Raw genomic sequence first — 25,252 nt, 5'->3', positions numbered from 1 at the left:
CCCCAGGGACACCTAGGGGACAGCCAGGGCACCCCCAGGGACACCTAAAGGACAGCCAGGGCACCCCCAGGGACAGCCAGGGCCCCCCAAGGGACAAACAAGGCACCCCCAGGGACACGTAGGGTACAGCCAGGGCACCCCCAGGGACACCAAGTGGACAGCTACGGCGCCCCAAGGGACAGCCAGCACACCCCCAGGGACACCTAGGGGACAGCCAGGGCAGCCCTGGGACACCTAGGGGACAGCCAGGGCCCCCCAAGGGACAGCCAGGGCACCCCCAGGGAGACCTAAGGGACAGCCAGGGCACCCCAGGGTCAGCCAGGGCCCCCACAGGGACACCTAGGGGACAGCCAGGGCCCCCGATGGGACACCCAGGGAACCCCCAGGGACACCGAGGGGACAGCCACGGCCCCCCCAGGGACAGCCAGGGCACCCCCAGGGACACCTAGGGGACAGCCAGGGCCCCGACAGGGACACCCAGGGCACCCCCAGGGACACCTAGGGGACAGCCAGGGTACCCCCAGGGACACCTAAAGGACAGCCAGAGCACCCCCAGGGACAGCCAGGGCCCCCCAAGGGACAGACAAGGCACCCCCAGAGACACGTAGGGTACAGCCAGGGCACCCCCAGGGACAGACAAGGCACCCCTACGGACACCTAAGGGACAGCCAGGGCACCCCCAGGGACACCTAGGGTATAGCCAGGGCCCCCCAGGGACAGCCAGGGCCCCCCAAGGGACAGCCGGGGCACCCCCAGGGAGACCTAAGGGACAGCCAGGGCACCCCAGTGACTCCAGAGCACCCCCAGTGACACCTATGGAACAGCCAGGGTACCCCAGGGACAGCCAGAGCCCCCACAGGGACACCCAGGGAACCCCCAGGGACAACTAGGGGACAGCCTCGGCCCCCTCAGGGACAGCCAGGGCACCCCCAGGGACACCTAGGGGACAGCCAGGGCACCCTAGGGATACCTAGGGGACAGCAAGGCACCCCAGGGACAGTCAGGGCCCCCACAGGGACACCCAGGGAACCCCCAGGGTCACCTAGGGGACAGCCACGGCCCCCCCAGGGACAGACAAGGCACCCCCAAGGACAGACAAGGCACACCCAGGGACACCTAGGGGACAGCCAGGGTGTCCCTGGGACAGCCAGGGCCCCCCAAGGGAAAGGCAGGGCACCCCCAGGGAGACCTAAGGGACAGCCAGGGCATCCCCAGTGACACCAGAGCACCCCCAGGGACACTTAGGGGACAGCCAGGGCCCTCCCAGGGACACCAGGGTACCCCCAGGGCCCTCCCAGGGACAGACAAGGCACCCCTAGGGACACCTATGGGACAGCCAGGGACCCCCAGGGACGCCTTGGGGACAGCAAGGCACCCCAAGGACACCTAGGGGACAGCCAGGGCACCCCAGGGACACCTAGGGGACAGCCAGGGACCCCCAGGGACAGCCAGGGCCCCTCCAGAGGTTGAAGGGGCCCCCCCGCTCCAAACCCAGCACGGCCGCCTGCGTTGCGGCCCCCCAAAAACCCATGGCCTCCCCCCGAGCTGATATCGACCCCCCCACAGCATCATTGATCCCCACCCGAGTGTCACTGACCCCCCCAATGTCATTGATGCCCCCCCAATATTCCATTGATCCTTCCTCAGCGTCGCTGACCCCCCCCAAAATTCCATTGATCCCCCCCACTTGATCCTGCCCTTTTTCTCCCCTCACGTTTCCCGCCCTTTTTCGTGGGGAACGACCCCTGAGGGGGCCTGTGGAAGGATTCTGGAGGTCCGAGGGGTGAATTTGGGGTTTGGAGGGAGGTTTTGGGGGGTCCCAGGGATGGATTTTGGGGTTTTTGGGGGTCCAAGGGATGGATTCGAGGGTCCCGGGGTAGATCTGGGGTCCTAGGGAGGTTTTGGGGGGTCCCAGGGATGGATTTGGGGTTCATGGGGAGGGGTTTGGGGGTTTTATGGCGCCTCAGGGGTGAATTTGGGGTCCGGGGAGAGGTTTTGGGGGTTTTTTGGGGTCCCAGGGGTGAATTTGGGGACCGGGGAGGGGTTTTTGGGGGTCCCTCACCTGCAGGGCGTCGTGGGGGTGGCAGGGGAGGGGGCAGCGGGGGGGGCCCAGCGCCCACCCCCCCTTGGGCTTCAGGAGGGCGTCGATGAGACCGAAACAGCTCGGGGGGGGGTCAAAAACGGGGGGGGGTCACGGGCTGGAACCCCCCAGTGCCCCCCAAACCACCCCCAGGGCCCCCCCCGACCTCCAGGAGCCCGCAAAACCCTCCTCAGGTTCCTTTGATGCCGCAAATGGGCCGCCCAAACCTCCCGAAGCCCCCCCAAAAACACCCACAGCAGCCCCTTGAGACTCCCCGCAGACCCCCCACAACCCCCCAAACCCCTCCAGGACAACTCGGGACCCCCAGGACCCCCAAAATCCGCCCCCCCCTCCCCCTGAGGCCTCATTTGACCCGCTCCACGTTGCGGACAGGCACCAGATGATCAAGCCACAAGCACCAGCACCTGCGGGACTGGGATGGACTGGGAGCACTGGGAGGGTGATCAGAGAGAACTGGGATGGACGGGGAGTGGACTGGGCCGAACTGGCAGGCGTGTGGGGGTCCGTGGTGGGCACACGGTGCCTTACTGGTCTATACTGGGAGGGGTCTAATGGCCCCAGGGGAGGGGGTGTGGCCACACTGGTCCAGACTGGGAGGGGTGTCACCATGGCGCCGGAGGCGGAGTCGAGGATACGAGCGAGGCAGGGACACCTAGGGGACAGCCAGGGCACCCCCAGGGACACCTAGGGGACACCAGGGCACCCCAGGGACACCTAGGGGACAGCCAGGGCACCCCCAGGGACACCTAGGGGACAGCCAGGGCACCCCCAGGGACACCTAAGGGACAGCCAGGGCACCCCCAGGGACGCCTAAGGAACAGCCAGGGCACCCCCAGGGACACCTATAGGAAAGCCTGGGCACCCCAGGGACAGCCAGGGAACCCCAGGGACACCTAGGGGACAGCCAGGGCCCCCCAAGGGACAGCAAGGGCACCTCCAGGGACACCAAAGGGACAGCCAGGGCACCCCAGGGACAACTACGGGAAAGCCAGGGCACCCCTACGGACACCTAAAGGAAAGCCTGGGTACCCCAGGGACAGCCAGGGCACCCCCAGGGACACCTAGGGGACAGCCAGGACACCCCAAGGGACACCCAGAGGACAGGCAGGGCACCCCCAGGGACACCTAGGGGACAGCAAGGCACCCCAGGGACACCCTGGGCACCCCCAGGGACACATAAGGGACAGCCAGGGCACCCCAAGGAGAGCCAGGGCACCCCCAGGGACATCTAAGGGACAGCTAGGGCACCCCCAGGGACACCTAGGGGACAGCCAGAGCACCCCAGGGACACCCAGGGCACCCCCAGGGACACCAAGGGGACAGCCAGGGCACCTCCAGGGACACCTATGGGACAGCAAGGGCACCCCCAGGGACACCAAGGGGACAGCCAGGGCACCCCCAGGGACACATAGGGGACAGCCAGGGTACCCCCAGGGACCCCTAGGGGCCAGCCAGGGCCCCCCCAGGGACAGACAAGGTACCCCTAGGGGACAGTCAGGGCACCCCCAGGGAGACCTAAAAGACAGCCAGGGCAGCCCTGGGACACCTAGGGGACAGCCAGGGCACCCCCAGGGACACCTAAGAGACAGCCAGGGCACCCCAGGGACAACTAGGGGACAGCCAGGGCACCCCCAGGGACACCTAGGGGACAGCCAGGGCATCCCAGGGACAGTCAGGTCCCCCCAAGGGACACCTAGTGGACAGCCCGTGGACCCCAAGGGACACCTAGGGGACAGCCAGGGCACTCCAGGGACACCTAGGGGACAGCCAAGGCAACCCCAGGGACACCTAGGGGACAGCCAGGGCGCCCCCAGGGCCACCTAGGGGAAAGCCAGAGCACCAAGAGCTCCAAGTGCTCTCCAAGGCAGGCTCAAAACCCTTACCAACGATTGGCTTTAATAAAGCAACTCACACAAAGTCACCAGCACCACACGGTTGGTCTGTAACGGCTGCAACAAAATATGCCCTCCTGGAAGCAGTTCAGCACTTACTGATCACTTCTTTGTTTTGGCACTTCCCAGCCAGGGCCTGCGGGGCCTCCTGCAGATGCAGGTCTTCGCTGACAAGGCTCCACTTGTGCAGCAGCAGCAGGATTAGGGGCAGGAGCAGGAGCAGCTCCCTGAAATTTTAGAAAATATTAGAAAAATACAGGCAAAAATCTCACCTCTGTCCTCCCCTAAGAACATCCCTAGGACATCATCCCAGTTTTTCCCAGCTAGGAGCTGCAAGGAATTCAGGCAGGGGAATTGACATCAGGGAACAGCTTTGTAAAGTCAAAGGCAGAAAAAGAAGATCCACCAGCAAAGGGCAGGAAAGGGGAAAGGTTTCTGAAAACATTTCTGCAGTCTAATTAATAATTATTTCTGCTTCCCCAGCGAGAAGAACACAAACTCACAGCCATTCAGGCCTGACAGTCCCCTGCAGCCAGAGCTCAGCACACATCCACAGAAGCAAGTCCAGCATCTGAAAGAAAAAAAAAAAAAAAAACAAAAACCAAACACAACAATCAAACCAGTAGGAAAAGGTGATTTCTTTGGCTTCAAAGTTATTTCAAGTTCTTAAAGCCCAACACAGCTGATAGGAGAAACAGAGTCAGGGCTCCTGGCAGACAGAGGGTGTTTTCCCCCCCAGGGGACTGCAGAGGAATTGTCTGGGACTTGGACTGTCCCTCGGGGTGACACCAGTTGCTGTGACTTCTATCATTCCATATGTTTGACTCCCAAAACTTCCCAGCCCAGGGGCTTGAGCTGACAGGGCAGCACAAAGATTGTTCTCTGTGTGGTGCCCAGATTTGGGGTTCACTGTCACCTTTGCTAGTTTAGATGAATTATACCCACGGCCCCGAATTCCCTGCTCAGTTCCCGCTGCAATAACCTCACAGTGCCTCACGGAGCACGGATATTCCCACGCAGAGCTGCTGCTTGAATGCCAGACGTGTCAGGAACCAGCAGAGCTTCCAAGGAAGCTCAGCAGGATGGGGACAGGATAGGTTTCTATTCCATAGATTTGGTTAATTATAACCCTCACCCCCTGGGGGTCACCTGTCAGATTTCCCTGGAATTCAGCCACCCCCTGAGCTCGGGCTCCAGGTGATGTTTCAGAGCAGGAGAAGGCACTGGCCGGCCTGTGCTGAGGCAGCCCCTGTGCCCTCGGGAGGACACAGCTCCCTGCAGGAGCTCAGCTCCTTTCCGAGCCCCAGCAGTGGCCTCTGCAAGTGCCTTTCCCTCAGGCAAGGGACGCCCATCCCTGCCTTCAGCACACCTCCAGTGGGACCCACCTGCAAAAGCTTTCCATCACTGCTGCACTCCGGCTGGCTCCCTGGAAAAGTCCAGACTTCATCCAAACGAAACTCCATCCCACTCAAACCTTTGATTTTGAGGCATCTCCGAGGGCCGTTGCTCCGGATTTAATTTCTGTGAGGGAGGAGCGCCTTGGCTTTAATGCTGCCGACGGGTGATGTCCTCAGGCTGAAAGGGAGGGGATTTGGGGTGGCCAGGACATCCCTGGCAACTGTGTGGGAGCTCCGGGAGGTGGGAATTGCTGTCTGAGCCCCTCTGCAGACAGCCCGAGCCGCCGTTCCCAGGCAATGCCAGCTGTTCCCTGGGGAGCTCTTGGGCTGTGGGTGCCTCTGTCCGGGCTGCAGCATCTCCCCGTGCCAGGCGGGAGCAGCCCCTGGCCGAGGAGCCGCGGCAGCCCCGGGGCCGTGTCCGTGCCAGCCCCGAGCCCGGCCCCGGGCCCTGCGTTTGGCCGCCGCTGCCACGGGCGGGGCCCCGCAGGCACAGCTCCTCCCTGCACATCATCCCAGGGCTGCTGGCCCCGCTGGGGCTGCCGGCCTCCTTCCTCCCTGCGCCTCCGGGCACCCGGGACACCTGCAGGAAACCCCGAGGGACACTGCAGGCGGCACGGGGGGGCACCGAGGCCTCCGGCCAGAAAAGCAGCCCCGGCCTCAGCAGCTGCCATCATTTTGGCCCGGCAACACTCACCTGCAGGAAACGCCCCTGTGCGGGTGGGACCGGCCCTGCCTCTCTGCAGAGCTTTGGCCGTGGAAGAAGGGAAGCCTCAGGACTTGTCCTGCTCCTTTCCGCCCGGAAAGAGACTTTGTGTGAGTACTTTTACGGCAGCTGCTGGGTAAATCCTGGAAAGGACAGGAAATCAGCGTCACTGGAAGAGCTTTGTGCTGTCGTGAGCTGCCAGCCACTTCTGCCCTCGAGCCATTCCAGGGGCTGGTGTGTGAAGCAGCTTTGGCAGAGAAGGCGGCACTGCACTTACCTTAGTGGGGCCAAGCGTTGCCATCCTATGGAGGTCCATCCCCATAATGCAGAGATTGGTTCAGCTGCTTGGAGCAGAGTCCGGGTAATGCCAAGGTGCTGAGTTCGATTCTCAAACGGTCCGTCCGCTTGAGAGTCAGATTTTAGGATCCCTCTCAGCCTCAGTATATCCTGTGACCTGGAAATAAGAGGAAAATTCTCGGCTGAGTTTTAATAAAACAGCTTTTGCCATTGCAGGGTGTGAGCTGCACTCGGCGATTTTCGGCCGCGACGAGCCCCACGAGCCTTCCGCCCTTCCTTGCCGCCATCTTGGTTGCGTCTGAGGCCACTTCCGGTCCCGCCGGCATCTTTTTTGCGGCTCGACATAGGCCCCGGCAGGTGTTTACACAGACGCCTGACTAAATCCACGAATTTAAAAGCAAACGCGGCGCGGCTGAGCACACGGTCGGTGTCCCCACACCTGGAGACGCCGCGGAAAATTGCGCCCGGGCGGCGCCGTAGTCGGGGTTTTTGTGCAGGCATCTGGGTAAACGCCTACAGGGTCCTTATTTTTCCCGCCCTTTTGGCCGCCCTTTTTGGAAGGTCGGGCGCCTCGCGCCTGGGCGCCATTTTGTGAGGGGCGTCGCGTGACTTCCGCTTTTCATTGCCGCCATCTTTGTTGTGGCTGAGGCCACTTCCGTCCCGGTCGCCATGTTCTTTGCGGCTCGGCATAGGCCCCCGGCAGGTGTTTACACAGACGCCTGACTAAATCCACGAATCCGAACGCGGACGCGGCGCGACTGAGCACACGGCCGGTGTCCGCACACCTGGAAACGCCGCGGAAAATTGCGCCCGGGCGGCGCCGTAGTCGGGGTTTTTGTGCAGGCATCTGACTAAACGCCTATAGGGTCCTTATTTTTCCCCGCCCTTTTGGCCGCCTTTTTTAGAAGGTCAGGCGCCTCGCTTCTTGCCGCCATCTTGGTAGTGGAACCCACTAAAATGCCCCCTCGGCTCCTCCCACAAGCGCCTGACTCAATGGACTGCCGCCCGCGGCGCCGCTGCGCCCCCATCCCGTGTCCGCACACCCGCAAACGCCGCGGAAAATCGCGCCCGGACGGCTCCGGGGTCCGGGTGGCGCGCGCAGGCAGCCGGCTGCCACGCGCCCGGGCTCCTTGCCTTTTTCCCTCCCTTTCGGCCCCGAGCTGCGGGCGGGCGGGCGGCAGCGCCGCCCCCGAGCTCACAGTGCGGGGCTGCCACGCGCGTCGGGGACGGGCGGGGGGGACAGCTGCACTACCGCTCTTTGCCCACACGGTGGCAGCATTGCCGCACAGATCAGGCGGGACGGGCACGGGGGACAGCTGCACTACCGCTCTTTGCCCACAGGGTGGCAGCATTGCCGCACAGATCAGGCGGGACGGGCGGGACGGGACAGCTGCACTACCGCTCTTTGCCCACAGGGTGGCAGCATTGCCGCACAGATCAGGCGGGACGGGCGGGGGGGGGGACAGCTGCACTACCGCTCTTTGCCCACAGGGTGGCAGCATTGCCGCACGGCTCCCCATAAATCCTCCCAAAAAATCCCCCCAAAAATCCTCCAAAAAATCCCCCAAATATCCTCCTAAAAATCCCCAAAAACTTCCCCAAAATCCCCCCCAAAATTCCCCAAAATTTCCTCCCAAAAATCCACCACAAAATCCACGAAATCCCCACAAAAATCTCCTCAAAAATCCTCCCAAATATTCCTGCAAAATTCCCCAAATATCCAGAAAAATCCTCTCAAAAATCCCCAAAAATCGCCCCAAAAATCCCCGAAAATATCCTCCCAAAAATCCCCCCCAAAATCCCCCAAAAATCCCCCCCAAAATTCTCCAAACATGCTGCAAAATATCATCCAAAAATTAAAAAAAAATCCCCCCCCCAAATTCCCCCTAAATCCCCCAAGAATCCCCCCAAAATCCTCCCTAAAAATCCACAGAAAGATCCTCGAAAAACACCCCCCGGGAATCCCCAAAAATATCCCCAAATTCGCCCCAAAAATCCAATCAAAATCCCCCAAAAATCCTCCCCAAAAAATTCCTAAAAATCCCCCTAAAAATCTCCCCTAAAATTCCCCAAAATTCCCCCCCAAAACACCTCCAAAAATCCCCCCCAAAAATCCTCCAAAAAATCCCGCCAGGTTCCCCCAAAAATCCTCCCAAAAACCTCCCAAAATTACACCAAAAATGCCCCGAAAAATCCCCCCAAAATCCTGCCAAAACTCCCCCAAAAATCCCCGACAAATCCCCCTAAAATCCATAAAAATCCCCCCAAAAATCCCCAAAAAAATCCTCCCAAAATTCCTGCAAAATTCCCCAAATATCCACAAAAAATCATCCCAAAAATTGCCCCTAAAATCATCAAAAAATCTCGCAAAATTCCCCAAAAATCCTCCCAAAAATCCCGCAAAACCCCCCCAACATCTCCCCAAAAAAGCCTCCAAAAATCCACAAATATACCTCCACACTCCCACAAACTCCCCCCAAAAATCCCCAAAGAAATTCCCCTATAATCCAGAAAAATGCCCCCAAATCCTGTCGTTTTCTTCAATCCGTGTTTATTTGGTCACATTTGAAATGATGGTTCAAACCAGACGAATTCCTTCCCCTAACACATCACAAACACAGGTCATTAGAATTCAAGGCGCCTGGTTTCCTAAGGGGTCCAATTCCCATCTCCATTCCAATCCCATTGGCGTATTTTCTCTTTCTCCCTGTCTGCTGTATGTCTGCTGGGGGGGCCGGGGGGTCGTGGGGGCTTTATTTGGGGGGGTTTTTCCGTTCGCTTCCCCTAAGCCCAACCCAAAATTGAACAAAAGCAGCTCTGCCCTCGGCAAGGCAGGAAAGAACCAGCCCCGTGTGTCCAAGGAACAGCAATCAGGCCGGCATTCAGCTTTTAATGGCATTCATGGAACTGAAAACGCAGCGCATTGAACTTGACAAAGAGATGAATCCCGGCAATTAAACAAACACTTGGCAAGTTTTCCTGGGAATTCCCAAAACTCTGTGGACACGGTGCTGAACAATTCCTCATTTACTAACGTGAATTGGGTCCCTTTCCTTGGAAATGTGCCCCACCACGTCCAAAACTTCCAGTTCGGATGGAAAATTGGCACTGGCTAGAAACGTTCCCTTCCTAAAATCAGAGAGAGGAAAACCATCAAATAAAAGGAAGGAATAACACCTACATCCCAGCTTGCCTGAGAGACAAGCTCAGCAATTTCTAACGTGGAAAACTTTCCCGACAGCCAGGAAACCGGTGGGGTTCGTGGAACGACGATTTCAAATCTGCTGCCTCTGCTCTGATTTTCAAGGGAAGGGAGAATTAAAAAGGTCAAGCCACTCCTATCCCATAGGAATGGACCGAATAATCCCTCTATTTTGTGGGAGTAACAATGCAAAGAAACTCCAATCGCACTTGGATTTGACACCGGAAACCCTCAGCAGAGTTGGCAAGTTTCAGTGGAACAAAAGAGCCACAATTCCTGCAATAACCAAAATTCACCTTGGCAAAAAGAGGAGGAGGAGGAGGAGGAGGAGGAGGAGGATGAGGAGGAGGAGACCAGGAACACACTCCGGCTGACAGCAAGGATTTCTTGGAAAAGGCAGGAAATCAAAGGGACAGTCTGTGTCCAGTTCTGGCCAGGTAATTACCCAGGAGTCAGAGAGAAAAGTGGGAACCTTGGACTGGGATGAGGCCTTCCAGGGGCTTCACTTCCTACTGGCTCTCTCCTCTTTTTGCCAACTACCTGCAAGAGGAAAAACAACAGGAGTCAAGTTCAAACACGGACAGGATGTGCTGGCTTCAGGCAGACTGCAGTGCACCTCGCAGGAATCACTGAAAGGCGTGAAAGGAACCAAGGGAAATTAAAGAAGAGCTGCCACCTCCAAGGGCTCTCCAAGGCAGGCTCAGAACCCTTACCAACGATTGGCTTTAATACAGCAACTCACACAAAGTCACCAACACCACACGGACACAGCACCGTTCTTTTGGAGTGGAGTTCTAGAGAAATGCGGAAGAACGGAAAAGCCTTCCTAAACCCGGAAACTCCTTGAAGAGATAGACAGGGCACAGCTGCTGACAGAGCCTTGGGATTCAGGGGGAAAACCCCAAGTTTTCAGTCTTTAGCATCTTCCACTCTGCCATCGTTGACAGCAAACACGGCTTCAGCCTCAGGGAGACGCGGAGAACTCCGAGATTTTGCAGATCCTGCTCTCACCTCTCGCCCCATATTTTTCCTTTCTTCCAAAACGATGACAACAAGAAAAGTCAACTATTGCAGTTTTGCTTGCTTGATGTGTTTTTTGGTTTTACTTACACGTGACTTTCAGATCCCCATCCACACTCAGAATCATTCAAACCTTCGAGCACAGAGCCTCCAGGCACCGCTTATTTCTTCTGAGATTTGATTCAAGAAGACCATTTTTCAGAACCTGACATGAGATTGGCAACTAAGTTTCATTTTACAGCTCTTCCCCTTTTTAAACTGTGTTTCCTCAAAGCTTCCCAATTGTGCTAAGCTTAGAATTCACCCCAAGGAAGACCTGAAAAATGCCTTGTCATTTCCTTTCCTCCTCCCTCAAGCTCCATCAGACTGGCAGAAGGCATTAGTACTGTTTCCAGAGCAGTTGGCCTCACTTGTACTGTTGGTCTGTAACGGCTGCAACAAAATACGCCCTCCTGGAAGCAGTTCAGCACTTACTGATCACTTCTTTGTTTTGGCACTTCCCAGCCAGGGCCTGCGGGGCCTCCTGCAGATGCAGGTCTTCGCTGACAAGGCTCCACTTGTGCAGCAGCAGCAGGAGCAGCAGGAGCAGCAGCAGGAGCAGCAGGAGCAGCAGCAGGATCAGCAGGATCAGCAGGAGCAGCAGGAGCAGCAGGAGCAGCAGGAGCAGCAGCAGGAGCAGCAGCAGGAGCAGCAGCAGGAGCAGGAGCAGCAGCAGGAGCAGCAGCAGGATCAGCAGGAGCAGCAGGAGCAGCAGGAGCAGCAGGAGCAGCAGGAGCAGCAGCTCCCTGCTGGAGAGGACGCTGTCGTTCACCTCATCCCCCTAAAAGCCTCAGCAGCAACAGCACGGTGTTCCTGCACAGAGCTGAGGGGGCCGAAGAACTCGGTCAGCCTGGCCAGATCTACGTTAGTCCTGCCAAGAGGAAACACAAGTGCCACGTGTTTTCCTGCGTGCTAATTAATGAGTACAGTTTCTAAGCCTTACTGTGGCAAGGGCCAGAAATGAAGGACCTAGGACTTGACAGCAGCTGTGCATCACACTTTACTTTCTTTCCCCATGTCTTCAAACACCTAAATCCTCCTGTCAGAGAAATCTCGTCCAAATTCACTACTCGACATGCAAACTGAAGGCGAAAAAAGCCATTCATCAACCAGAGACAAAGAAATCCTCCTGGCCTTAATAAAGGTCAAACTGGACAGAGGATGAAATGCAAACTGACCAAAACAAAAAACAAAACAAAGACTTACCCAATATGTTTGATGAAGGGGGCCAAAACATACAGAAACTCATTTACAAGCTGAATAGGTAGGAGGGATTGATTCTTGTTTTGTCTCTTCTCCTGGGATTGATTCTTGTTTTGTCTCTTTTCTTAGCCACAGAGTATGGAGTAAGGAAGTCATCTGACTGATCCCCTTGCTTTTCAGAAACCTGAGAAACAAAACAAAACAAAACGAAATTAACAAGCCCAACGAAACCAACCAACCAACAAGAAAACAAAACAGAGAACCACTTTGGGAAGGCAGATCCTCGCCGGCAGCTGGTCCATCACCTACACAGGGGACCCTATTCCAGGGCACTTTTGGGGCACCTGCCTGAGCCTGTCAGGGCGCTCTGCGCAGAAGAGATTTCTGCCGGATGCAAACGTACCTGAGGGAGAGGCAAGGGGGGAGGAATGTTCTAGACAACTCAAAGCCATTGCTGTGCCACTTCCCGTGCGGCAGGTCCCGTGACAGGACGGGATCTGAGGCTGTTTGAAACTCAAAAGGTAGAGACACCGATTCCAGGTGCCAGTTGGCTTTCTCAGTTTTTCCAGCAAGTGTTTTCCAAACCACGAAGCCCCCCCAGCATCATCCCCCTCCTATCACAACCTGAAAGCATCTCGATTCTGTTTTCGAAACCCCAAGGGACACCTCAGAGTTCAGCGAGTTCTGCCCGTCCGGCCCTCGGTGCCCCCGCCTCCCGGCCTGTCGCCCTTGTTTTCATACTCACTCACACAGTTATTCTACCGTGGGCAGCAAAATTGTTCCCGTTTCTCCTGTACTTCTCTGCTCACCTTTGCTCTCAGCTGTGCGGGACCCACCGGGAGGAGGCCGTGATCCCGGATCAGCTCACAGGCAGCTTTGCTGGCACGGGCAGCGCTTTGGAATATCTCCAGAATACCGCTCTGAAACAGAAAATAGGACCTGTTCTTCTACGGTCAAGATCGAACGATCGAACTCAGAATTAGCAATCGGACCGGCATCTGATCAGCTTCAAGGTGACACGAACACCAGCTGCTCTCAGCGACTCCAGGGAAGGAAAGACGCTCTCCGTTCAAAGCTACTCTCACGAGGAGTCTTCAGGCAGTGAGAGGATTTTGTCCTTTTGTCCAAGGCTTCGATACCCGAACCGCTCAGGGCGGACGCTGCCGAAGCCGAGAGCTCCCGGCACGTGAGCTTCCCTCCCGCTGAAGCGCAGTTCAGGTAACAAACGTGCTGCCTGTGGATGGAGACCCCCGAAAGAGAAAAGGCCCTGACAGCAGGCACAAAGGCACGGTGCCCACGTGAGGCTCCGTGATGGCAGCAACCTGTTCCAGTTTCAGGGGACAAGGCTGCGACCGGTTTGGACACAAGCAATTATCTCCCCCTCCACACGGACACAAAATCAACAAGGAACAGGTTTTCAAGAAGGCAAAGGCAGAGTCAGCTGCTCCTTTTTGCTTTGGCCTTGAGATCTCAAAGCCATGCAGACTTCTGTACTTTGGGGTTTTTTGGTGCTTTCTTTCCAAATTCTTACCTGGGAGCGAGCCCTCATCACACAAGAGACTGTTGAAAAGGAGAGAATGACCTGGAAAATCCTCTGGCAGTCATAAAGCCCACAGCAACGTTTGCCACGAAGCCCTTCCCCAGGACATCTGAGGATCCACTCGCAGGCTCTGCTTTGTACTGGAAGGCACAGAAATACCATCATCAGACATTTAGACGTTGCCAAAGAATACCTGCTCCTAAGAGCACAAAACTCTGGTTCCCTGGGAGTGCCAGCTCAGGCCTGACCACAGCTTCTTCTGGACTTCTCCATTTCCATTCCTATCGAATTTCATCCCTAACATCCATCAGGAACAGTCAGCCTGCAGCCCAAACATGCAGTGCAAATGGAATCGTAGAGGTTGCCGTTCCCAAGACACTTCAGTGCGACTCTAACATTACTAATCGAAACTCAGAGATGAATGTCAGCTCGCTGGGGCAGAACATTCTGTTTGTCGTGCTCGCAGAGCAATACGCAGCGCAAGTCGTTGCGCCTTAGCACTAAAAACCAACGCAGTCCCCACAGACATGGCAGTTCTAACCCCAAGAGGAAACAAAAGAAAGATGCCTCTAATTAACCACCCATGGGAGAATGAGAGTTCATTGTATTTTTATGGCTTTTTTCTATACATTTCTCAAGAATTCCTGGATCGAGAAAGCGGGACTCTTACCTCCAAATCAATACTGAAGAAAAGCTGGAAAAAACTGGTACTTTCCTCAGGTCCGAGTACTGATGTGACGGAAGGAATCTGTCTCCCTTGAGGTACATGTGCTCCTCTGTGAAGAGAAAAAGGTGGGGCATCGTGGAGGAGGACAACCTTCCCAATCCACAAGCACGGACAATAATGAATGGAAGCTGTACTGTGCAGTGTTCCAAGCTGGGAGAACAGCGCAGGAACTGCAGAAGGCCTTTGCTCTGAGGCTCAGCGTGTTGCTGGCCACCCCTCCCCTTCTCTTCCCCAGAATGAAAAGCTCAGTCAAGAGTGTCTGAGCACAAAGCAGGTGGGGAGATCACCATTCTCCAGGGCTCTGCTTTTCACCCCAGCAGTGACACACGCAGGAAGTTCCAGTACCTGGCTTCAGGATCTGCTGTGCCACACGAGCAGGGTCAGGGAGAAGGTGAACCTGAGGTGTGGCCGCCTGATTCCATTCTGCACCGCATCCCAGAGACACAGCAACTGCGAGAGCCCAGGGAGAAAAGCCTGAACTACAGCCCAGATGAACACAACAGGAGCATGGATACATGAACCAGCTTCTGGGACATTTCATAGGCCAGGCAGGTCAAATATCAGTTCTCTCAGGATTTCCGTTCCTACAAGCAAAATTCCCAAGAATTTCTAAAACACATTTCCCACTTTCTCTGTCCATGGATTGTAACAGGTGGCAACACAAAGCAGTAGAGGAGAAACAAGGGAGAGAGGATGGAAATCTTCTTTTAGCTGTCTCACCACGTGCATGCAGGTGGATGAGCGAGGCAACACCTCTCCCAGACACGTCCATGAGCTACAAGCTCTCACCTGCCAAACTGGCAACCGAGCTGAGCCTTACCTGGCTCATCTCTCGAAAGCAAGCCCCTTCCAGATGGGGTCATAAGGAAGCCAGCCGCTCTCATGTTGGAATCATGGCTGCTTAGGGCAGCTACTGTAAGACCCAGGGCGAGGAAACGGCCTCCTGTGATCCCAGGGCAAATCAGGCCAAATATTGGGAAGTCTGATGGTGGGAGGGCTGTCCAGCCCTGGCACAGCTGCCCAGGGCAGTGGTGGAGGCCCCGTCTCTGGAGGGATCAAAAGCTGTGCGGACGTGGCACCTGGGGACATGGGACAGGGTGGCACCGGGGGAATGGTTGGCACTGCCATCTCAGAGGGCTCCTCCGACCTGAAGGTTGCCTGGCAAGCCCAGGATGCCAGGAGCCAGCAGCCATTTCTCTTGGATTTCCTGCCTACAGGCATTTTAAGCCTGCTTGGCTTCACAGGTGGTTTTATGCCAAGGGCATTGCCATCATTTCTGATCTTAATTCAAGGTTTGGAAAGCTGATTTTTATGAGAACTGGTCCATTTCTTTTGATAAGCCTTAACTTGAGAGTTTCTCTGCGCACCAAAATCAGGGGGTGAACCCAACGTGGCCCCTAAGGGCCGTGAGATCCCAGCTATCCAAGGCCCAATTCTCTTGGGATTGGTTTCTTGAACCTTTTCAGGGTTCATTTAGCGAACTTAAGGGTTTGGTATAATTTCATGATGAAAACAACCAGAAACCTGTGAAAAAGAAACTGAACGAAAGCCGGCTAAAAGCATCCCCTGCTGATGACTCATTAAAACAACTCGTTCAAAAGGAGGCAGGATTGATTCAATCCTCACCAACCCACCTGGCTAAGGTCAGAGTTCTCTGCCCACCGAGGACACAGCATGCAGCAGGGACCTTTCTCCCGCTCTCCAGCACAGGCTGCCTCCCTCCACGGGCAGGGAACTGCAGCCACTCAGGGAACACCGACTTAGTCCTGGGCTGGCAACAGGAGAGGCACAAGGAATATTGTGAAGTCATTCCGATCTCAGCACTGTCCACGCCTGGGAGAAAGTGCTTCCCACACCATTCTTGGAATTGTCTTGTCTGTCCCTTCCAGCTTCGGAAGGTTTTCTGTGGGAGCTGGGATTCTCGGTGCGCTTCAGGAGCCGCAGGTGCCTAAAGCATTCCCCGGGGAACGTGCAGCTTCCCTTGTGCCTTTCAGTTCTTTATCCCAAACAGTCTCCCCAGTGCTCTACAACCCAGAAAGAAAAAAGCCAAAAGAAGGAAAACCAATTCATTCTGACACGACGGAGGCTTGCTTATACCAACACACTTCCAGGCAAAAAACCATTTCTGCCACTCTAACAAATCGACTTGATCTACTGCCTCAACTCGACGGTAAACTATTTAAACATTGCTTTGAAGGTAAACTATTTAAACATTGTTTCAAGAATTCCAGGCTTGGAAATCTCAGCCAGTGCTCAGCTTGGCTACTTCAAGGACATCCCCACCCAGGGCACCCAGCGCTCCCGGTCCCAAACACCACATTCGCCACAAAGCCCATGAAAACCTTGCACGCACAGACGGCACAAGGTTGCTGCGCGTCCTCTCCGGCGGCGGCAGCGGCTCCCGGGGACGTGACCAGCAGAGCCCGCTCCCAGCTGGCTCAGCCCGGACTCGGTGCAGCCCTCAGCCAGAGCTGCGGGGAGCTGACACCGTCCCCGGGAAGCCCTGCCCGGACAACCGGGGCGTCCTCCCCGCCGCCCCCGCCGAAAGCCCCGCGCTTACCTCCGCCGCGCTGAGCTTTGAGTCAGAGAGCAGCCGCCTCCTGCTGCCGGCTGCGGGACGGGCACGGCTCGGGCCGGCTCGGCCGACTTCTTCTGCCCTAAGGCTTTTGTATTTCCCTCCATTTCCCCGGGCCGGAGGGCCGCGGGGGTGGCGTGTGGGCGCGGCGGAGAGCGGCGGGAACGTGCGGAGCGAGACGGGCGGCCGGCACGGCGGGCGCGGCGGGACCTCGGCAGAGAGAGGCGCCGCCGCCGCTGCCTGCCGGCGCGGGCCCGGCTCCCGCCCGCCCGCCCGCGGCGCCGCCGTCGAGCCCACAGCCCGTGGCCGCGCACCCGGACACGCCGCGGAAAATCGCGGCCGGGCGGCGCCGTGGTCAGGGCAGGGCGAAGGCAGCCGGGCAGGCGCCCCCGCCCACCCCGTCCTTGCCGTTTTCCCGCTCTTTTTGCCGCCGTCTTTGGAAGGTCAAGCGCGTCGCGCCGAGCCGCCAGCTTGGGAGGGGACGGACGCGACTTCCGCCCTTCCTCGCCGCCATGTTGGTTGAGGGTGAAGCCACTTCCGGTCAGTCCGCCATCTTTCGTGTTGGCACTGGTCAGGCCCCCCGCGCCGGCTGCTCACCCAGTCACCTGAGTGAATAAAAAACCCGAACCCGCCCGCGGCGCCGCTGCGCCCCCATCCCGCGTCCGCACACCCGCAAACGCCGCGGAAAATCGCGCCCGGACGGCTCCGGGGTCCGGGTGGCGCGCGCAGGCAGCCGGCTGCCACGCGCCCGGGCTCCTTGCCTTTTTCCCTCCCTTTTGGCCCCGAGCTGCGGGCGGGCGGCAGCGCCGCCCCCGAGCTCACAGTGCGGGGCTGCCACGCGCCTCGGGGACGGGCACGGGGGACAGCTGCACTACCGCTCTTTGCCCACAGGGTGGCAGCATTGCCACACAGATCAGGCGGGACGGGCGGAGGGGGACAGCTGCACTACCGCTCTCTGCCCACAGGGTGGCAGCACTGCCGCGCGGCGGCGCGGAGCGGAGCCATAAACGAACGTGCCCAGGAATGCCCTGGCGAACAGCCTCCGGAATAAATGGCCCAAAAGACCCCCGAGCACACCTGCGAGAGCCCTGCCAGCAACCAGACCGAAACAAAAAAGCCTTTCATTCAGGCTCTATTCCAAAAATCCCCCCGAATCCCCCCAAATTTACACAAATATCCCCCAAAATTCCCCCTAAAATCCCCCCAAACTCCCCCAAATACCAACAATTCCCCCCCAACTCCCCCCGATTCCCCCCCAAAAATCCTCCCAAAAATCCCCCAAAATCCCCCCAACATTGCCCCAAAATCCACCCAAAATTCCCCAGAAATGCCCCAAAATCCCCCCCCAAAATTCCTGCAAATTTCCCCAAATATCCTCCAAACATCCTCCTAAAAATCCCCCCAAAAATGCCACCAAAACTTCCCCAAATACGCCTTCCAAAATCCACAAAAAATCCCGCAAAAATCTCCCAAAATCCCCCCCCCCAAACTCCCCTAAGTTCCTCCCCGAAATCCCCTAAAAATCCACAAAAAATCCCAAAAAAATCCCCGAAAAACTCCTCACAAAAATCCCAAAAAAATCCTCACAAAAATCCCGCCAAAAATCCAATCAAACCCCCACAAAATCCCCCCAAAATCCTGAAAAAATATATCCGAAAATCGCCCCCAAAATCCAGTCAAAATCCCCCCCAAAATCCCGACAAAAATCCCCACATAAAACCCCAAACACTCCCCAAAAATATCCCCAAAAATCGCCCAAAAAATCCCATCAAAATCCCCTTAAAACTCCACGGAAAAATCCCCGAAAAAATCGCCCCCAAATAACCCCAAATTTCCCCTGAAAATCCCCCCCCAAATGCCCCCATAATCACCCTAATAATTACATAAAAATACACCCCAAATATCCTCCAAAACCCCCAAAAAGTCCCCGCAAAAATCCGCCCAAAAATCTCCCAAAATTATTAAAAAATCCACAAAAAATCTCGCAAAATCCCCCCAAAAATCCTCCAAAAAATTCCCCAAAATTCCCCCCAAAACAGCCCTCAAAATCCCCCCAAAAATCCTCTCAAAAATCCCTCAAAATTTCCTCCCAAAAATCCACCCCAAAATCCACGAAATCCCCATAAAGGTCCTCCCAAAAATACCCAAAAATCGCCCCAAAAATTCTCCCCAAAATTCCCCCAAAATCAAAAAAAAATCCCTCCAAAAATCCACGAAAATATCCTCCCAAAAATCCCCTCCAAAATCCCCAAAAAATCCCCCCCCAAATTCCCCAAACATGCCGCAAAATATCCTCCAAAAATAAAAAAAAATCCCCTCCAAAATTCCCCCTGAATCCCCCAAAAATCCCCCCAAAATCCTCCCCAAAAATCCACGGGAAAATCCCCGAAAAACACCCCCCCGGAACCGCCAAAAATATCCTCAAATTCGCCCCAAAAATCCAATCAAAACCCCCCAAAAATCCTCCCAAAAAATTCCTGAAAATCCCCCTCAAAATCTCCCCCCAAATTCCCCAAAATTCCCCCAAAACACCTCTAAAAATCCTCCCAAAAATCCCCGAAAAAATCCCCCCCCAAAATCCCCCCAAAAATCCATTCAAATTCCCCCCAAAAATCCCCCCAAATATGCCCCCAAAATCCCCCCAAAAATCATCAAAAAATCCACAAAAAATCTCGCAAAATACCCCCAAATGTCGTTCAAAAAATCCCCCAAAATCCCCAAAAATATCCCCAAAAATCGCCCCAAAAAACCCACCAAAAATCCTTTCAAATTCCCCAAAAAAATCCCCCCAAGTATGTCCCCAAAATCCCGCCAAATCCCCCCAAAAATTCCTGCAAAATTCCCCACATATCCTCCAAAAAATCCCCCCAAAATAATAAAAAAATCCACAAAAAATCTCGCAAAATCCCCCCAAAAAATCGTCCCAAAAATTCCCCAAAATCCCCAAAAATATCCCCAAAAATCGCCCCAAAAATCCCTCTGAAAATTCATCCAAATATACCCCCCAAATCCCCCCCAAAATTCCCCCAAAAAATCCACCCCAAAATCCACGAAATCCCCACAAAAAATCCGCCCAAAAATCCTCCCAAAAAATCCCTAAAAATCTCCCTAAAAATCTCCCCCAAAATTCCCCAAAATTCCCCAAAAACACCTCTAAAAATCCTCCCATAAATCCCCGAAAAAATCCCCCCCCAAATTTTCACCAAAAATCCCCCCAAATTCCCCCAACCCCCCCTAATTATGGCCCCAAAATCCCCCCAAAAATCCCCCCAAATCCCCCCAAATATTCCTGAAAAATTCCCCAAATATCCTCCAAAAAATCCCCCCAAAATCATCAAAAAATCCACAAAAAATCTCGCAAAATCTCCCCCAAATATCCCCCAAAAAATCCCCCCAAAATATCCCCCAAAATATCCCCCTAAATCGCCCCAAAAATCCCTCTAAAAATTGATCCAAAAATACCCCCAAAATCCCCCCCCAAATTCCCCCCAAAAATCCCATCAAAAAACCCGCAAAATCCAACCAAAAATCCCCCAAAACATCCCCAAAAATCGCCCCAAAAATCCAATCCAAATCCCCCCAAAATCCTCCTAAAAAATCCCCCCAAAAATCCTCCCAAAAATCCACAAAATCCCCGCAAAAATCCAATCAAAAACCCCCCAAAAATCCTCCCAAAATCCCCCCAAAATCAGCAAAAAAACCACAAAAAATCCCGCAAAATCCCCCAAAAATCCTCCAAACATTTCCCCAAAATTCCCCATAAATCCCAAAAGAATCCCCCTCAAAATTCCCCCCCCAAACACCTCCAAAAATCCCCCCTAAAACTCCCCAAAATCTCCCCAAATCCCCCAAATATTCCACAAAAATGCCCCCAAAAAACCCGCAAAAATCCCTCCCAAAAATACCCGAAAAACTCCCCCTAAAGTCCATGAAATTCCCCCCAACAATCCCGCCAAAATGCCCCCCAAAATTTATTCAAACATCTCCCAAAATCCCCCAAAAATTCCTGCAAAATCCCCCAGATATCCTCCAAAAATCCTCCCAAAAATCCCCAAAAAATCTCCCCAAAAACACCTCTAAAATTCCCCGAAAATTCCCCAAAATCTCCCCAAATCCCCCCAATATTCCACAAAAATCCCCCCCAAAATCCCGCAAAACCCCATCAAAAATCTCCCCGAAAAATCCATCCAAAATTCCACAATGGTACCTCCACAACCCCACAACATCTCCCCAAAAATCCACCCAAATCCCCCCAACCCCCCCGAAAAATCCCCCTAAAATCCATAAAGATCTCCCCAAAATGCCACCAAAATGCCCCCAAAATTCCCTAAAAATCCCCCAAAATCCCCCCAAGTCCTCCCCAAAATTCCCCATAAATCCCCCAAAATCCTCCAAAAAATCCCCCAAATCTCCTCCAAAAATCCTCCCAAAAATATCCCCGAAAATCGCCCCAAAAATCCTCCCAAATATTCTTCAAAATCCCCCCCCCAAATTCCCCAAAATTTCCTCCCAGAAATCCACCCCAAAATCCACGAAATCCCCACAAAAATCATCCCAAAAATGCCCCCAAAAATTCCTGCAAAATTCCCCAAATATCCACAAAAAATCCTCCCAAAAATCCCCCAAAATCGCCCCAAAAATGCTCCCAAAAATTCCCCCAAAATAAAAAAAAAATCCCTCCAAAAATCCCCGAAAATATCCTCCCAAAAATCCCCTCAAACATCCCCAAAAAATCCCCCCCAAAATTCCCCAAACATGCCGCAAAATATCCTCCAAAAATAAAAAAAAAATCCCCCCCAAAATTCCCCCTGAATCCCCCAAAAATCCCCCCAAAATCCTCCCCAAAATCCACGGGAAAATCCCCGAAAAACACCCCCCCCCGGAATCCCCAAAAATATCCTCAAATTCGCCCCAAAACTCCAATCAAAATCCTCCAAAAATCCTCCCCAAAAATTCCTAAAAATCCTCCCAAAAATCCCCCCCCAAAAATCCCCCCAAAAATCCATTCAAAATCCCCCAAAAAATCCCCCCAAATCCCCCCAAAAATTACTGCAAAATTCCCCAAATATCCTCCAAAAAACTCCCCCAAAATCATCAAAAAATCCACAAAAAATATCGCAAAATCCCCCCGAAAATCCTCCAAGAAATCCCCCCAAATCCCCAAGAATATCCCCAAAAATCCTCCCCAAAACTCCACGGAAAGTTCTCCGAAAAACTTCCTCCCGGAATCCCCAAAAATATCCCCAAATTCGCCCCAAAAATCCAATCAATATCCCCCAAAAATCCTCCCAAAAAATTCCTAAAAATCCCCCTCAAAATTCCCCCCCAAAACACCTCCAAAAATTACAGCAAAAATCCCCCCCTAAAATCCCGCCAGATTCCCCAAAAAATCCTCCCAAACCCCCCCCCAAAATTACACCAAAAATGCCCCCGAAATTCCCCCCAAAATCCCCCAAAAAAGTCCTGCAAAATCCCCCAGATACCCTCCAAAAATCCTCTTAAAAATCCTCAAAAAATCTCCCCAAAAACGCCTCTAAAATCCCCCCCAAATTCCCCAAAATCTCCCCAAATCCCCCCTAAATTCCACAAAAATCCCCGCAAAAGTCCAGCAAAACCCCACCAAAACCTCCCCGAAAAATCCATCCAAAATTCCACAAATGTACCTCCACAATCCCACAAAATCCCCCCAATAATCCCCCAAAATTCCCCCCAAAAAACCCGAAAAATCCCCCTAAAAGCCATAAAGACCCCCCAAAATGCCACTAAAATACCCCAAAAAATGCCCCCCAAAATCCCAAAGAACTCCCAGATTTTTTAGGGACCTCTGCACACCCTCTGACTCATTCCATCCCCGAAAAATCCCCCTAAAATCCATAAAAATCCCCCCCAAAATGCCACCAAAATACCCCAAAAAATGCCCCCCAAAATCCCAAAGAACTCCCAGATTTTTTAGGGACCTCTGCCACACCCTCTGACTCATTCCCAGACGCTGAAATCCAAAAGAAAGTTCAAAGCCTCCAAAGAAAATTCAAGAGCGCCACCGAAAAAATCCAACCCACTGCCCCGAGCTCCCCAAGGATTGTTTCCATCCCCGCGCTCCCCCCCGGGCGCTCCTCTGCGCCCCCAGGGGAGGTGAGTTCGCTGCGGAGCCCTCCCGAGGCGCCGAGCGCCGCCTCCACCCGCAGCAGGAGCCCAGGTCCCCGCTTCTTTCCCCCCAAGGCGGCTCCTCGCCTTTCGCCCTCCCTTTGGCCCCGAGCTGCGGGGCGGGCGGGCGGGCGGGCGGGCGGGCGGCAGCGCCGGCCCCGAGCTCACGGCCCGGGGGACAGCTGCGCTACCGCTCTCTGCCCACAGGGTGGCAGCACTGCCGCGCGGCGGCGCGGAGCGGAGGCATAAACGAACGTGCCCAGGAATGCCCTGGCGAACAGCCTCCGGAATAAATGGCCCAAAAGACCCCCCGAGCACACCTGCGAGAGCCCTGCCAGCAACCAGACCGAAACAAAAAAGCCTTTCGTTCAGGCTCTGCTCCAAAATCCTCCCAAATCCCCCCCAAATTCCACAAATCTCCCCCAAAATTCCCCCTAAAATCCCCCAAAACTCCCCCAAAATCCCAACAATTCCCCCCCAAATCCCCCCGATTCCCCCCCAAAAATCCCCCCAAAAATCCCTCCAAATCCCCCCAACATTCCCCCAAAATCCCCCCCAAACTTCCCAAACCCTCCCCAAATCCCCCAAATATTCTGCAAAAATCCCCCCAAAAATCCCCAAAAAATCTCCCCGAAAAGTCCACCCAAAATCAACAAATGTACCTGCACAATCCCCCATATCCCCCCCAAAATCCCTCCCAAAATCCCCGAAAAACTCCCCCCGAAAGTCCATAAAATTCCCCCCCAAAATCCCGCCAAAATGCCCCCCAAAATTCTTTCAAACATCCCCCAAAATCCCCCAAAAATTCCTGCAAAATCCCCCAAATGTCCTCCAAAAATTCTCCCAAAAATTCCTGCAAAATCCCCCAAATGTCCTCCAAAAATCCCCCAAAAATTCCTGCAAAATCGCCCCAAAAATGCTTCCCAAAATTCCCCCAAAATCCAAAAAAATCCCTCCAAAAATCCCCCGAAAATATCCTCCCAAAAATACTCCCAAAACTTCCTGCAAAATTCCCCCAAATATCCTCCAAAAAATCCCCCCAAAATAATCAAAAACTCCACAAAAAATATCGCAAAATCCCCCCAAAAATCCCCCAAATATCCTCCAAAAATCCTCCTAAAAATCCCCCAAAAAATCTCCCCAAAAACGCCTCTAAAATCCGCCCAAAATTCCCCAAAATCTCCCAAAATCCCCCTAAAATTCCACAAAAATCTCCCCGAAAAATCCACCCAAAATTCCACAATTGTACCTCCAGAACCCCACAAAATCACCCCAAAAACCCCCCGAATAATCCCCCTAAAATCCATAAAGATCCCCCCCAAAAATGCCACCAAAATGCCCCAAAATTCCCTAAACATCCCCCAAAATCCCCCCAAAAATGCTCCAAAAAATCCCCCAAATATCCGCCCAAAAATCCTCCCAAAAATCCCCAAAAATATCCCGCAAAATCGCCCCAAAAATCCTCTCAAAAATTCCCCAAAAACTCCCCCCAAAATTCCCCAAAATTTCCTCCCAGAAATCCACCCCAAAATCCAGGAAATCCCCACAAAAACCTCCTCAAAAATCCTCCCAAAAATTCCTGCAAAATTCCCCAAATATCCACAAAAAATCCTTCCAAAAAACCCCTAAAAACACCCCAAAAATGCTCCCAAAAATTCCCCCCAAATCCAAAAAAAATCCCTCCAAAAATCCCCGAAAATATCCTCCCAAAAATCCCCTCCAAAATCCCCAAAAAAATCCCCCCCCAAATTCCCCAAACATGCCGCAAAATATCCTCCAAAAATAAAAAAAAAATCCCACCCAAAATTCCCCCTGAATCCCCCAAAAATCCCCCCAAAATCCTCCCCAAAATCCACGGGAAAATCCCCGAAAAACACCCCCCCGGAACCGCCAAAAACATCCTCAAATTCGCCCAAAAAATCCAATCAAAACCCCCCAAAAATCCTTCCAAAAAATTCCTGAAAATCCCCCTAAAAATCTCCCCCCAAATTCCCCAAAATTCCCCCAAAACACCTCTAAGAATCCTCCCAAAAATCCCCGAATAAATCCTCCCAAAAATCCCTCCAAATCCTCCCAACATTCCCCCCAAATTCCCCAAAACTCCCCCAAAATGCCCCCAAAAATTCCTGCAAATTTCCCCAAATATCCTCCAAACATCCTCCTAAAAATCCCCCCCAAAAATGCCACCAAAATCCCCCCAAAATCTCCCCAAATCCCCCAAATATTCTGCAAAAATGCCCCCCAAAATCCCCAAAAAAATCTCCCCGAAAAGTCCACCCAAAATGAACAAATGTACCTCCACAATCCCCCCAAATCCCCCCCAAAATCCCCCCCAAAATCCCCGAAAAACTCCCCCGAAAGTCCATAAAATTCCCCCCCAAAATCCCGCCAAAATGCCCCCCAAAATTCTTT

At 54.0% G+C, this 25,252-nt stretch overlaps 2 long non-coding RNA genes across 3 annotated transcripts; both read right to left on the bottom strand.

The window, feature by feature from the left end:
* Window positions 1-4,030: 4,030 nt before the first annotated feature.
* LOC136305169 (uncharacterized) lies at window positions 4,031-5,698 on the bottom strand. Its single transcript, XR_010725100.1, has 3 exons — window positions 5,379-5,698; window positions 4,497-4,564; window positions 4,031-4,220 (listed from the first exon to the last, which is right to left on the bottom strand). It is a non-coding gene; the product is annotated as an uncharacterized lncRNA (long non-coding RNA).
* Window positions 5,699-11,398: 5,700 nt separating this feature from the next.
* On the bottom strand, window positions 11,399-16,408 carry LOC136305165 (uncharacterized). Of its 2 annotated transcripts, XR_010725090.1 has the most exons (6): window positions 15,756-16,408; window positions 14,467-14,571; window positions 14,065-14,170; window positions 13,386-13,534; window positions 12,664-12,774; window positions 11,399-12,038 (listed from the first exon to the last, which is right to left on the bottom strand). It is a non-coding gene; the product is annotated as an uncharacterized lncRNA (long non-coding RNA). The 2 variants fall into 2 exon arrangements; XR_010725092.1 differs by lacking the exons at window positions 11,399-12,038; window positions 12,664-12,774 and adding an exon at window positions 12,990-13,088.
* Window positions 16,409-25,252: the final 8,844 nt, after the last annotated feature.

The sequence above is a fragment of the Chamaea fasciata genome, unplaced genomic scaffold, assembly GCF_029207755.1.
Source record: "Chamaea fasciata isolate MVZ Bird 193981 ecotype frontalis unplaced genomic scaffold, bChaFas1.0.hap1 SCAF_298, whole genome shotgun sequence".
NCBI classification, from domain to species: domain Eukaryota; kingdom Metazoa; phylum Chordata; class Aves; order Passeriformes; family Sylviidae; genus Chamaea; species Chamaea fasciata.
This window is presented reverse-complemented; position numbering and strand designations above follow the sequence as displayed.